Raw genomic sequence first — 14,782 nt, forward strand, 5'->3', positions numbered from 1 at the left:
GAAGAATTTCACTTCAGACGTTTAGCTGGAACACATCTACCCTGCAGTGGAGGACAGTCCATTTATTGGCTGTTGGTGAGTCTCCCATGCACGTCCTTGGTTGATGTGTCATTTCCACGGGCAACAAGGGTCCTTATCACATGGACAGAGGGCTGCTATGCCAGAGAGCCAGAGCGGGCTCAGATAGTTCGATTCAAAATATAAAGCAGAGGTAGGCTATCAATTGGGAAATCTAGATCATATTCAATCAATGCTTCCTGTTGGTTTGTTTACCTGTATTTATGAGCCATGAACATTTATCTATAGCTCAACAGGTCATCTCATCATGTATATTTGATGATGTGAAGGAGGATATCTATTACAAGCCCTCTCAGTAAGAGGCCAACGCCCAAGCATCACCTTCCACATTCAGTCTCTCTCAGGCTGACACACAGGAAATGTTAGTAGCAAAGCAAATCAGATCAATTAGATTTGGCTGAGGGAGTGAAGAGCCCATGCTGCCATCTGGTGGCTGAAATAAGCAGGTAGGCCATGAAATATATGTGCTATACTGTGTGTGTAATCCTAAAAACAGAATATAATAGGGGAATTTATGTTACACACATCTATGTAACACTGTGACACATCCACGTGCACACGCAAATAAACACAAACACTTGTAAAAACGCAAACACGGTATGACACTGAGCGTTCCTGTACGGTTTGTTTACATGTATTTATGAGCCAAGAACATTTATCTATTCCTCAACAGGTAATCTCATTCAACAGGTAATCTCATCATGTATATTTGATTATGTGAAGGAGGGCATCTATTACATGCCGTCTCAGTAAAAGGCCAAACGCACACTTGGTGTTGACTGATGCCCAAGCATCACCTTCCACATGAAGTCTCTCTCAGGCTGACACACAGGAAATGTTAGAAGCAAGGCAAATCAGAGCACATTTCAAGGGATTATGCCTTCGATTTCTAAAACGACAATGGAAATTTAAATAGACTTGGCTGAGGGAGTGAAGAGCCCATGCTGCCATCTAGTGGCTAAATTATAAGCAGACAGTCCATGAAATACACTGAGTGTACAAAACATTAAGAACGCATTCCTAATATTTAGTTGTACTCCCCTTTTCCCTCAGAACAGCCTCAACTTGTCGGGGCATGGACTCTACAAAGGTGTCGAAAGCCTTCCACAGGGATAATGGCCCATGTTGACTCCAATACTTCCCACAGTTGTGTCAAGTTGGCTGGATGTCCTTTGGGTGGTGGACCATTCTTTTTTTACATTACATTTTTACCACCTTTTTCTCCCCAATTTCGTGATTACGATCTTGTCTCATCGCTGCAACTCCCCAACGGTCTCGGGAGAAGCAAAGGTCGAGTCATGCGTCCTCCGAAGCATGACCTGCCAAACCGCGCTTCTTAACACCCGCTCGCTTAACCCAGAAGCCAGCTGCACCAATGTGTCGGAGGAAACACCATTCAACTGACGACCGAAGTCAGCCTGCAGGCACCCGGCCCGCCACAAGGAGTTGCTAGAGCGCGATGAGCCAAGTAAAGCCCTACCCGGCCAAACCCTTCCCTAACCCGGACGATGCTGGGCCAATTGTGCGCCACCCTATGGGATCGAACCCCAGGCTGTAGTGATGCCACAGCACTGAAATGCAGTGCCTTAGACCACTGCACCACTGGGGAGGCTTGGTGGACCATTCTTGATACACACAGGAAACTGTTGAGCGTGAAAAACCCTAGCAGCGTTGCAGTTCTTCACACAACCAGTGCTCCTGGCACCTACTACCGTTCAAAGGCACTTCAATCTTTTGTCTTGCTCATTCACTTTCTGAATGGCAGACATACACCATCAATGTGTCAAGGCTTAAACAGCCTTCTTTAACCTGTCTCCTCCCCTTCATCTACACTGATTTAAGTGGATTTAACAGGTGACATCAATAAGGGATCATAGCTTTCACCTGGATTCACCTGGTCAGGCTATGTCATGGAAATGTTTTGTACACTGTGTAGATCCGCTATACTGTGCGTGTAATTCTGTGAACAGAATATAATAGAGGAATATATGTTGATTGATAAACAGTAAGACATGATCCCCTTGGTGGAAAAACAAGTGGGTATTGTGGAGCTGTAATCAGATCGATAAGGAGGGCTGTGTGAGACAAATACAACACTCCACGTACTGATCAATGGCTATTTACACAGAACACACACGCGCACAGAAAGACACATGCGCACACTCAATGGGATCAACAGTACACAAACAATAGTCACTTGTTGAAACTACAGGTAAGATGAGAACCACTGATAAATAATTGATTTGAAAATATTGAGCGGTTGATTCAATTTGCGTAACTGGTGCTGCTGATGCACACTGGAGCAAGCAAAACTTATGTTGGTTGGGATTGTAGGCTACCACACAAATCCATAAAATCTGAATCTATAGTTGGCATAACATTTTGCCTCGCAGAGATAAACAGATGTTTGGATTTTTCTAAGGATTTTTCCAAGTGTCTGACATGAAGCGTGAAGTGTAAACATGAAGTATAAACTGGTTTACATGACAACCACTGAAATTGTGTTCCTTATCAAGTGAAAGGACATCTGTTCATTTTCTCAACCACTTTCCACCAGAATAAACAACCCTGTGAAGCATTCCACTTCACACCTTTAGCTGGAACACATATGGTGAGGAATTGGAATGATACTGTGGCAAATGGGGGCATTCATTAGTGCACACTGTAGCAAACCGTAGTAAAGCATTTCGAAACAAAAACATGTTTCTATTGGTGAATGAAGGTAGGTCCCACCCTGTTTCGTCCCGTTTACTTCCGTTTGGTTCCTAGTGAATACACCCCTGTTCTCACAGAGAGGCTGTGGTGTCCAGTGGAGGACAGTCTGTTTGTTGGCTCCCATGCACATCATTGGTTGATGTGCTGTTTCCACTGGCAACAGGGTCCTTATGACATGGAGAGAACTGCTGTGCCATAGAGCCAGAGCGGGCTCAGATAGGAGGCTTTAAATAGCCGTCTGTAGATTACTTCTCCGCTCTGGCTGGCCAAGACATGGGTTAACTGCCTAGGGCGATGTGAGCACCATCCAAACAAATAGCCCCGCCCTGTCTGGCCTAAATAACTCCCTGAAATAACCCTGACTTACACACCTCTAGCCCTCGCATTCATGCCCAGTTAGGGCCAGAATGGTACACACATTTCAGTAGCCTAATGGTCTGTTTAGCAGAACGGGCTGAATGTGTTTTTCTTGCTTTGTTGGCTGTTGACATGGTCAGATTCTGATGAGATAATATTATCATATTATGAGTCCTATATCTGACTTAAAAAAAAATATATATTTACACTTGCTTCAATAAGACAGGGACAAGACATTGCTGTGAAGGCCTAGATCATAGTTCTTCTGACCCTAACTACAAATATATTTTCAACAGGCCACCATAGCTTGGGGGGGGGGGGGGGGGGGGTGGCTTGTCTGACTCTGACATTGGCTTAGTTTCAATTTCCTTCCTAAAGCTATTTTTAAAACAAGCGTTTTAGTCATTTCCATGAATTGCATTGAGTCCCTTCCACTCACCACACTGCAGCCATAGCGATTAATTAATGGTTATAAAACCCAGAGGGTGGACCATTAGTAGATCCTTACCATGCATTAGCATCTCTTTCTCAGTTCCCCCTAAAAGGCTGTTATGTTGTTTGAAGGTTATTTTTGTGTTCAGGATGACAAAAGTTTATAATGAAATCCTATTTTGACGGTGAATCTAAACTTGGAGCTGAACCATCACCTTCCTTTGAAGTCATTATCAATCTAATCTCACACAAGCCCTTCTCTTCAACCCACACTGAAAAACAGCCTACTCATCAAGAAATGATGACGCCAGAACGATGGCTTACTGTTAACACATGAATAGGTCCTATGAATAGCAGGAAACATCTCTACAAACAGAAAACAATTCTTCCAAGGTGGTTACAGAAGGGTGAGAGTGATTTACTGAGAGTTTACAGTTCTGATGCAAATTGGGATTGGAGGAGACGGCCGTGCAGTCTCAATCACCATGCTCATTAGTCAGAGCACATTATAGAACTATTGAAAAGACATGGGAGCTATTTATAACATGTCATTCAACACCACTTCACAGACCCATTGTTTACGAAAGAGATTCTGTTTTTCTTCACATATCCTTCTTGTCCACTGAATGAATAGATTATAAAAATGCACTTGTGGGCAGAGAGAGCAAGGAATCCATATTTTGAGGGGGATGACTGAATTATTGGCACTTCATTCTTGGGATTGGTTGAATGCTCCAGTGATAATGCTCCAGTTTTGTTATGTTTACAGAAGCATTTACATACAAAATCTTTCCTGAGAGAAATCAATGCTGACATGCTGATGACGATAGCATAGCCGTGCCTTTCTTTACATACAGTGAGAGGAGGCTACATCTCGACTCCAGGGGGTGCTATAGCCCATGCGTCAGGTGGTCTGCTGTTGAATCAACAGCCACTGTTCAAGCCCGTCTAAAACTGTCAAACAGTACTGTACAACAACCAGTGTGAAAGTGCCAATCTATTTCAATCCATCTCAAACCCTGATTTCAGGCTAAATACTTAGCAATCATTGCACCTCATTACCAGACTCAGAACAGTATGATTACTGTAGTTTTACCTTGGAAAGGACCCAAACCCACCATTATGTGGTGTGGAGTAGCAGCAGCCTAAGCGCTAGACACCCTGAGCACTCAGTGAAGGATTTACAGTAACACCCCAGTCCTCTCTCTCTTTCACTCTCTCAGACCACAGTCTACCTCTGCTCAGTTCTACAGACACAGACTGGTCTCATAGCCTAGACGTAACATAGTAAATGTAAAACCGGATCACTCCAATTAGTTTGATATGTTACATTTGGCATGGTTACATAAGACAGAAGGTTGCAACACCCTAGAGTCAATTTGACGCACTGTCGCGTCAATCTAAGTTACATAACAAAAAAAATATATTTGCATTGGATGCGTCTCAATCCACCTCATCCGCCAGTGTCGCACTTCCGCATCTGTGTTGAAAGGTTGCAGAGCTAGAGCGGTGTTTTTCAGACAATCCCAAAAATTGGTCTTCTCACGTAAATGTCTGCAGCATCTGAACTGTTTCACCTACAAAGTATTTTGACCACTCTATGGACAGGGGAGATTCTCACAAGGTGCTCTACGACCTCCACAAGTGTCAAGGGACTCGCCTGAAAGTAACCGGTACCGGTTTTAAAAAACTAATGGAAGTATGAAGGTAGTTTTGTGCTTACCCAAAAAAAGGGGTTAAATACAGTACCAGTCAAAAGTTTGGACACACCTACTCATTCAAAGATTTTTCTTTATTTTTACTATTTTCTACATTGTAGAATAATAGTGAAGACATCAAAACTATGAAATAACACACATGAATTCATGTAGTAACCAAAAAAGTGTTAAACAAATCAAAATATATTTTAGATGTTATATTCTTCAAAGTAGCCACCCTTTGCCTTGATGACAGCTTTGCACACTCTTGGCATTCTCTCCACCAGCTTCACCTGGAATGCTTTTCAAATAGTTTTGAAGGAGTTCCGATACAGTGGGGAAAAAAGTATTTAGTCAGCCACCAATTGTGCAAGTTCTCCCACTTAAAAAGATGAGAGAGGCCTGTAATTTTCATCATAGGTACACGTCAACTATGACAGACAAAATGAGAAAGAAAAATCCAGAAAATCACATTGTAGGATTTGTAATGAATTTATTTGCAAATTATGGTGGAAAATAAGTATTTGGTCAATAACAAAAGTTTCTCAATACTTTGTTGTAAACCCTTTGTTGGCAATGACACAGGTCAAACGTTTTCTGTAAGTCTTCACAAGATTTTCACACACTGTTGCTGGTATTTTGGCCCATTCCTCCATGCAGATCTCCTCTAGAGCAGTGATGTTTTGGGGCTGTCGCTGGGCAACACGGATTTTCAACTCCCTCCAAAGATTTTCTATGGGGTTGAGATCTGGAGACTGGCTAGGCCACTCCAGGACCTTGAAATGCTTCTTACAAAGCCACTCCTTCATTGCCCGGGCGGTGTGTTTGGGATCATTGTCATGCTGAAAGACCCAGCCACGTTTCATCTTCAATGCCCTTGCTGATGGAAGGAGGTTTTCACTCAAAATCTCACGATACATGGCCCCATTCATTATTTCCTTTACACGGATCAGTCGTCCTGGTCCCTTTGCAGAAAAACAGCCCCAAAGCATGATGTTTCCACCCCCATGCTTCACAGTAGGTATGGTGTTCTTTGGATGCAACTCAGCATTCTTTGTCCTCCAAACACGACGAGTTGAGTTTTTACCAAAAAGTTCTATTTTGGTTTCATCTGACCATATGACATTCTCCCAATCCTCTTCTGGATCATCCAAATGCACTCTAGCAAACTTCAGACGGGCCTGGACATGTACTGGCTTAAGCAGGGGGACACGTCTGGCACTGCAGGATTTGAGTCCCTGGCGGCGCAGTGTGTTACTGATGGTAGGCTTTGTTACTTTGGTCCCAGCTCTCTGCAGGTCATTCACTAGGTCCCCCCGTGTGGTTCTGGGATTTTTGCTCACCGTTCTTGTGATCATTTTGACCCCACGGGGTGAGATCTTGCGTGGAGCCCCAGATCGAGGGAGATTATCAGTGGTCTTGTATGTCTTCCATTTCCTAATAATTGCTCCCACAGTTGATTTCTTCAAACCAAGCTGCTTACCTATTGCAGATTCAGTCTTCCCAGCCTGGTGCAGGTCTACAATTTTGTTTCTGGTGTCCTTTGACAGCTCTTTGGTCTTGGCCATAGTGGAGTTTGGAGTGTGACTGTTTGAGGTTGTGGACAGGTGTCTTTTATACTGATAACAAGTTCAAACAGGTGCCATTAATACAGGTAACGAGTGGAGGACAGAGGAGCCTCTTAAAGAAGAAGTTACAGGTCTGTGAGAGCCAGAAATCTTGCTTGTTTGTAGGTGACCAAATACTTATTTTCCACCATAATTTGCAAATAAATTCATTAAAAATCCTACAATGTGATTTTCTGGATTATTTTTTCTCAATTTGTCTGTCATAGTTGACGTGTACCTATGATGAAAATTACAGGCCTCTCTCATCTTTTTAAGTGGGAGAACTTGCACAATTGGTGGCTGACTAAATACTTTTTTTCCCCACTGTATATTCTGAGCACTTGTTTGCTGCTTTTCCTTCACTCTGCGGTCAACTCATCCCAAACCATCTCAATTGGGTTGAGGTCAGGTGATTGTGGAGGCCAGGTCATCTGATGCAGCACTCCATCACTCTCCTTCTTGGTAAAATAGCCCTTACACAGCCTGGAGGTGTGTTTTGGGTCATTGTCCTGTTGAAAAACAAATTATAGTCCCACTAAGCGCAAACAAGATGGGATTGCGTATCGCTGCAGAATGCTGTGGTAACCATGCTGGTTAAGTGTGCCTTGAATTCTAAATAAATCACTTACAGTGTCAACAGCAAATCACCTCCACACCATCACACTTCCTCCTCCATGCTTCACGGTGGGAACCACACATGCGGAGATCATCCGTTCACCTACTCTGCGTCTCACAAAGACATGGCGGTTGCAACCAAAAATCTCAAATTTGGACTCATCAGACCAAAGGACAGATTTCCACCGGTCTAATGTCCATTGCTCGTGTTTCTTGACCCATGCAAGTCTCTTCTAATTATTGGTGTCCTTTAGTAGTGGTTTCTTTGCAGCAATTCAACCATAAAGTCCTGATTCATGCAGTCTCCTCTGAACAGTTGATGTTGAGATGTGTCTGTTACTTGAACTCTGTGAAGCATTTATTTGGGCTGCAATTTCTGAGGCTGGTAACTCTAATTAACTTATCCTCTGCAGCAGAGGTAACTCTGGGTCTTCCTTTCTTGTGGCGGTCCTCATGAGAGCTTGATAGTTTTTGCGACTGCACTTGAAAAAACATTCAAAGTTCTTGAAATTGTCAGGATTGACTGACCTTCATGTCTTAAAGTAATACCTTACCATAATATGGACTTGGTCTTTTACGAAATAGTGCTATCTTCTGTATACCAACCCTACCTTGTCACAACACAACTGATTGGCTCAAACGCATTAAGAAGGAAAGAAATTCCACAAATTAACTTTTAACAAGGCACACCTGTTAATTGAAATGCATTCCAGGTGACTACCTCATGAAACTGGTTGAGAGAATGCCAAGAGTGGGCAAAGCTGTCATCAAGGCAAAGGGTGGCTACTTTGAAGAATCTCAAATATAAAATATATTTTGATTTGATTTGTTATTTGATTTGTTCTGGTCACTACATGATTCTATATGTGTTATTTCATAGCTTTGATGTCTTCACTATTATTCTACAATGTAGAAACTAGTAAAAATAAAGAAAAACCCTGGAATGAGTAGGTGTGTCCCAACTTTTGACTGGTACTGTATATGTAAAAAATTATATATAGATATATATTTCCAGAGATTTAGGACAGACACTTCAAAACCTTCGATTGTTTTGATGCCTGAAGGGGGTCCTAAAATTCTAAATCAAATAGCTAAATGATCCATAGTATGACCATCTTAAAACAATTCCATATTTCAGCTTAGCGCGTAGGGTTTGGTAATGTTATCTAGTTGCGCCGTGATTGGCTCAGTGTTCTGTCACTCATGGGGACACTACATCACTGCGAAATCTAAGGGTAGAGCTCGATAATTCAAGCCCCTTGGGTGCTGCCATAGAGTTACATTAGAAGTGCCCATCCAAGAAGGCTCAAGGTCATTGGCCACAGATAAAATGACGTCAAATCATGTTATATCTACAGTATCTTTGATTGGACTGATCATGTCAACATCATACTTTCAAAATCTTAGCTAGCAGTCATCATCATGAATCAAGTCGACAATCTACTGGCAAATCCTTTTTAATCCTTATCATATGAAGAGAAATAATGAAGATAAATTATAGATAAAACATATCAGTGCTCATCGGCCATTGGACATAAACATTACACAACAAGTTGGAAATGGCAAATTCAATAATGAGTGGTTTGGAAGGAATCAGTGGCTATCTGCAAGCATTGCAAAGCAATCACTAGCCTGCTATTCAGTGGAGTGCGTGTGTGGTCTCAATTCTCGGTTTAAGGGTCTCTTTTCCAAGCTTAAAATGATAAACATTCAACGTTGGCCATGCTGTCAATCCAGCATGATTTCTGCCGCGCTCAAAACAACTGTTAACTCAGAACTGGGAAATCTGACTTCAGTGAGTTCAAGACAACTGGGAACTCAGGAAAAAACGAGCTCAGACTGGGAAAATACGTTTTGAACGGTCATCCAACTCGGAATTGTAAATCGGGAACTCGGGTCTCTTTCTAGAGCTACGACCTGAAGATCACTGACGTCATCATGATTCAACCTTCTTTCTTCTGAGTTCCCAGTTGTCTTGGAAGCACCATAAATCCAGGGAATGCCAGACTTTGGTGACAACGTTTGATGACGAAGGACCGCCACACCACCGTCCTGTTCAAGTGAGCACAGCACAACAAGGTGAGTCCAAAAATGTATTGTATGCTGATGCATAAATGACGTAATATGCTAAGGAGATATGTATACTGTAGCTAAGAAAGTAACACTAAGTGTATGTTGTGTAGTAACCAGGTTGACAGACAACACTTTCCGGAATAACCACCAAAGAGGCCCGTAAACAATCATGCAATGCCATGAATAATTAAAGTAAATTGCTACAGACATTAAAATAGATGTGGGAGCTAAACCGAGAGGTTGATAATTACTGGCTATGTGTTACGTAACGGTAGCCTATTGATTTTTGTTTTGCCTTGGGATTTTCCTTTTTTGTAATTAGGCATCAGGTTCCAGTGGCTCTAAATGGCCAATTATCTTCTGAAATATAGATGGGATCCTCTCTGGCTCCATGCATCCATTAGGTCCTTTATCTATTCATGATGTATAGACCAACATGGAGAGGATGAATATGAATTAAGGAACTACGGGTTGGAACATATCTGGCTGCATTAGCAATGCCATTATCATCCTTTACTGTATTGGATGTTTTGAATCATTTACTACATTTGTAAAGCGCTTTTCATTAAAAAGCATTATCTCAAATTCCATAACATTTAACATTTTAACCAAACAGAAACAAAATGGACGGGGTAACCAACACAAATAAGACAGCTGACACTACAAGGGACAAGGACACCAAGGAGAACAGCTATCAACAGAAAGCCTTCCTAAAGAGAAAGGTCTTTAAGCCCATTTAAAGGAAACAAAACACAATTTAAAATACATAATATACATAGTACTACATTTACATTACAGTTTAGTCATTTAGAAGACGCTCCCATCCAGAGCGACACACAGCTAGTGCATTCATCTCAAGATAGCCAGGCGAGACAACCACATGTCACAGTCGTATCACAACCATGTATCACATACAGTATCACTACATAATAAAAATGGGGTGACAGAGAGTTCCATGTAGTCATGGCTCTATTTAATACTGTGAATTTCTCAGCCTCTGTTCTGGACCTGGGGACTATAAAGAGACCTCTGGTTGCATGTCTTGTGTGGTACCAATGAGTGCCTGAACTGTGTGCCAACTGCTTGAACAGACAGTTTGGTACCACCAACACCTCTCACAAAGGCCAATAGTGATGCAGTCAATTTCTCCTCAACTTTGAGCCAGGAGAGATTGACATGCATGTTATTGACATTCACCCTCCGTGTACATCTAAGTGCAATACGTGCTGCTCTGTTTTGGACAAACTGCAATGTACCTACAGTGCATTCGGAAAGTATTCAGACCCGTTGACATTTTCCACATTTTGTTGCATTACAGCCTTATTCTACACACAATACCCCATAATGACAAAACGAAAACAGTTTTTTAGAAATGTTTGCAAATGTATTAAACAGAAAAAAACTGAAATACCTTATTTCAAATCAAATCAAATCAAATTTTATTGGTCACATGCGCCGAATACAACAGGTGCAGACATTACAGTGAAATGCTTACTTACAGCCCTTAACCAACAGTGCATTTATTTTAAACAAAAAAGTAAGAATAAAACAACAACAAAAAAGTGTTGAGAAAAAAAGAGCAGAAGTAAAATAAAGTGACAGTAGGGAGGCTATATATACAGTAAAATAAAGTGACAGTAGGGAGGCTATATATACAGGGGGGTACCGTTGCATAGTCAATGTGCGGGGGCACCGGCTAGTTGAGGTAGTTGAGGTAATATGTACATGTGGGTAGACCCTTTGCTATGAGACTCGATATTGAGCTCAGGTGCATCCTTGAGATGTTTCTACAACTTGATTGGAGTCCACCTGTGGTAAATTCAATTGATTGGACATGATTTGGAAAGGCACACACCTGTCTATATAAGGTCCCACAGTTGACAGTGCATGTCAGAGCAAAATCCAAGCCATGAGGTCGAAGGAATTGTCGTAGAGCTCTGAGACAGGATTGTGTCGAGGCACAGATCTGGGGATGGGTACCAAAGAAATTCTGCAGCATTGAAGGTCTCCAAGAACACAGTGCCCTCCATCATTCTTAAATGGAAGAAGTTTGGAACCACCAAGACTCTTCCTAGAGCTGGCCGCCCGGTCAAACTGAGCAAATGGGGGAGAAGGGCCTTGGTCAGGGAGGTGACCAAGAACCCGATGGTCACTCTGACAGAGCTCTAGAGTTCTTCTGTGGAGATGGAAGAACCTTCCAGAAGGACAACCATCGCTGCAGCATTCCACCAATCAGTCCTTTATGGTAGAGAGGCCAGACGGAAGCCACTTCTCAGTAAAAGGCACGACAGCCTGCTTGGAGTTTGCCAAAAGGCACCTAAAGGACTCTCAGACCATGAGAAACAAGACTCTCTGGTCTGATGAAACCGAGATTGAACTCTTTGGCCTGAATGCCAAGCGTCACGTCTGGAGGAAACCTGGCACCATCCCTACGGTGAAGCATGGTGGTGGCAGCATCATGCTGTGGAGATGTTTTTCAGCAGCAGGGACTGGGAGACTAGTCAGGATCGAGGGAAAGATGAACAGAGCAAAGCACAGAGCGATCCTTGATGAAAACCTACTACAGAGTGTTCAGGACCTCAGACTGGGTTCACCTTCCAACAGGACAATGACCCTAAGCACACAGCCAAGACAACGCAGGAGTCTCTGAATGTCATTGAGTGGCCCAGCCAGAGCCCAGACTTGAACCCGATCTAACATCTCTGGAGAGACCTGAAAATAGCTGTGGAGCGTCGCTCCCCATCCAACCTGACAGAGCTTGAGAGGATCTGCAGAGAAGAATGGGAGAAACTCCCCAAATACAAGTGTGCCAAGCTTGTAGCGTCATACCCAAGAAGACTCAAGGCTGTAATCACTGCCAAAAGGTGCTTCAACAAAGTACTGAGTAAAGGGTCTGAATACTTATGTAAATATGATATCAGTTATTGTTTTTATACATTTGCTTAAATTTATAAAAACCTGTTTTTGCTTTGTCATGGGGTAATGTGTGTGTATATTGATGAGGAACAAAAACTATTTAATCAATTTTAGAATAAGTCTGTAACGTAACAAAATGTGGAAAAAGTCAAGGGGTCTGAACTTTCCGAATGCACTGTACATCCCTCTTTGCCGCACATGACCACACAAGTGGGCAGTAGTCCAGGTGCAACAAAACTAGGCCTGTCTGGTTGATTGAGATGTCAAGAAAGCAGAGCAACGCCTTATCATGGACAGACCTCTTCCTATTTTAGCAACCATTGAGTCTATATGTTTTGACCATGACAGCTTGCTATCTAGGGTTACACCCAGCAGTTCAGTCTCCTCAACTTGCTCAACAGCCATATTATTCAATAATACATTTAGATGAGGTTTAGGTTTGAGCAAGTGATTTGTCCCAAAAATGATGCTTTTAGTTTGAGATATTTAGCACCAGACTATTGCTAGTTACACATTTTAAAACTAATGGAGCTCTATGTTAAGGGTGTCAGTTATTTATTTTACTGACGTAGCTGGCGTGTATACTCGAGTTGTCAGCGTACATAGACACACAGGCTTTATTCAAGGTCAGTGGAAGGTTATTACTAAAAACAGAAAACAATGAGTACACCACACTCAAATGAATTTGGATTAGAGAGGCTTCCATTAAAGAAAACTCAGAGGATGTAAAGCCATAACACCTACGCTTTTTCAGCAGTAGGTTATGATCAAAGATATCAAAAGCCACTCTGTAGTATAACAAAACAGCTCCCACAATCTTCTTATCAATTTCTTTCAGCAAATCATTAGTCATTTGTGTCAGTGCCAAGCATGTTGAGTGCCCTTCCCTATAAGCATGCTGAAAGTCTGTTAATTCCTTTTCTGTAAAATAGCATTGTATTTGGTCAAACACCATTCTTTCAAAAGTTTGCTAAGCACCGGTAACAGGCTGATTGGTTGGCTGTTTGAACCATTGAAAGGGTGCTTTGCTATTCTTGGGAAGCGGAATGAGCTTTGCCCGCCTCCAGGCCTGAGGGCACACACCGTCTTCTAGACTTCAATTGAAAATGTGGAAAATAGGCTTCGCAAATATTCTGCTACCAACTTCAGTAATTTACCATCCAGGTTGTCGGCACCAGGTGGTTTGTCCTTATTGATAGCAATAATGTTTTCACCTCTTCCACACTAACTTTGCGGAACTTAAAACTACAGTGCTGGTCTTTCATTATTTGGTCCGTTATAAATGAATATGAAGGCTCAGCATTTGTTTGCATGTCATGCCTAAGTTTGCTAATCTTGTCAACAAATAAGTTATTAAAAGTGGTTGGCAAAGGATTTTGTTATGAACAAGCCATCTGCCTCAATGAAGGATGGAGCTAGCTTTAGTTAGCTTTTTTGCCTAGAATTTCATTTAAGGTACTATAGAGCTTTTTACTATCATTCTTTATATCATTAATCTTTGTTCCATAGTATAGTTTCTTCTTATTTTTGTTTAGTTACGTGATTTCTCAATTTACTGTATGGTTGCCAGTCTGCTGTGTTGTCAGACTTATTTGCTATTCCCTCTGCCTCATCCCTCTCAGTCACAGTTTTTCAATTCATCATCTATCCATGGGGATTTGGCAGTTCTAACAGTCAGTTTCTTGATTGGTGCATGCCCACCAGTAACTGGAAGAAGCAATTTCAGAAGCAATGGTTCCGAGAAGGCATTCCATATCATATGTACAGTGGGCTATTAGGCTACTTAGCTTGGCTGAAGTAGGTACTCTGGTCTGAGTACAACCCATCACTGTCTGGAAGGAGAAACCTGACTCCAACTCCAAAGGGCTTCCAGTAGCCTACAGCCTGAGAGGTATGGTTACACCAGCCAGGTCGCAAACCTCCTTACAAAGTGGACAGTTTGGTTTCAATGAGGATAGTACACAAACAAATACATGACATCACCATTGCCCCATTTTCCCAAAGTAGGACAAAACAAGTACATGAGCCATAATCTTTTGCATAATGAATGACTCATTCACAGGAAAGCAGCAGAGGCCCACCCACGGACAGATTGAGACAGCGGGAGCTTGAGCGCTCCTCAGCAGTGGCCCTGTGAACAGCCATAGTGATAGGCCTACCTACACCGCCTGGCTCCGGACTTCATCTCCCATAAGCCTTTGTGGCAGCCTGTTGGGCACAAACTCCTGTCCGGAGGTGGGTAACCCTTCCACCCTCCATGACCACCACCCTACCTCAGCCAGCCAGGCAGCT

This window comes from Coregonus lavaretus (genome assembly GCF_964263955.1).
Source record: "Coregonus lavaretus genome assembly, chromosome: 13".
In the NCBI taxonomy this organism is placed as follows: domain Eukaryota; kingdom Metazoa; phylum Chordata; class Actinopteri; order Salmoniformes; family Salmonidae; genus Coregonus; species Coregonus lavaretus.